Source organism: Eutrigla gurnardus (assembly GCF_963514095.1).
Source record: "Eutrigla gurnardus genome assembly, chromosome: 11".
In the NCBI taxonomy this organism is placed as follows: domain Eukaryota; kingdom Metazoa; phylum Chordata; class Actinopteri; order Perciformes; family Triglidae; genus Eutrigla; species Eutrigla gurnardus.
The window spans coordinates 16,687,664-16,689,004 of NC_139925.1; positions in this window are offsets into that span (position 1 = coordinate 16,687,664).

Here is a 1,341-nt window from a genome sequence, read left to right on the forward strand (position 1 = left end):
CCACTTTCAGGGTTTAAACAACAACGAACGCATGAGTTTTTGTGAAGAAAAACATGCAGTTTAATGTCTGTTGTATTCGTTGTGTGGTCACTTAGGCAATAAACCGTAGTAACCCACTACTGTTTGGTGCATATACTAGCTTTGTCAGGGCTAAGCTGTTACTCAGTTTTTTTTATATTTATACATTTGTGGAAGGCTTGGCTTTTTTCAGATAATAAATATTGAAGCATTTAAAACTATGAAACTGGTGTTCTTTAGATTCTGTTCAACTGTTCAACTGAAAAACTAAGCTGACCAAGTTGAAATAGCAAAAGTTGGTGCATTAGTGAAATATTTGCTGTCTTTCTGAGAGTGAGGTATTCAGAGGGATTATAATCTCATGTCAGTGTATTCAATACAGAGCTAGACTGTTCAGACGAAAAATGTTGGCCTAATTGCCAGCATTTGTGGATAATTCTTGGGGGGAATAAAAGGCCTCAGAAGACAGAATGTATGATCCAACCGAGTGGATGAAAAGCTTCAAACGTGCTGATCTAAAGGGTCTGTCTAACTCTAACTCAAATTAATTTCCATTGATTTGTTTGCTGTACCCGATGAACAAATGTGCCTCCTCACTAGCCCCCTGTTAGCCGTGCTGTGTTAGCGGGGCTGTGTTACCTGTGCTGTATTACCTGTGCTGTGTTACCTGTGCTGTGTTAGCGGTGCTGTGTTACCTGTGCTGTGTTAGCCACGCTGTGTTACCTGTGCTGTGTTACCTGTGCTGTGTTAGCGGTGCTGTGTTAGCCGTGCTGTGTTACCTGTGCTGTGTTAGCCGTGCTGTGTTAGCCGTGCTGTGTTACCTGTGCTGTGTTACCTGTGCTGTGTTACCTGTGCTTTGCTACCCGTGCTTTGCTAGCGCAGCTGCATTTGGCCAAAGGCAGCTCTTAATGTTTGTCTACAGGATTATGGTGAGCAGAAAAGCCTTGTGTTATCAGGCAGCATTATCCCTCAGGAGTGCCTAACATTAGTGACCTGTAAGCCTGTGTGTTGGAATGCAGCCACTCTGCAGGTTAATGAGTGTTAAAAAGACAATATGGAAAAAAAAAAGTTACAAAAAAAACCCCGTTTCCTCTACGCTATATGCTGCTGTAGCAGAGCTTTCTAAGGATACTGTCCCACTGGCCGACAAAAGCACTTGGACAAATTCGATGGTTACAGTAATAACCATATGGTAAAGGTTAGGGGACCATTGTGGTCCTGATTTTTGAAACAGGAAACAAACATACTTCTGTACTTTAACTTTTATAAGGACTCTTGCTTGTAACGGAGTATTTTTTACACTGTAGTATAACTACTTGTATC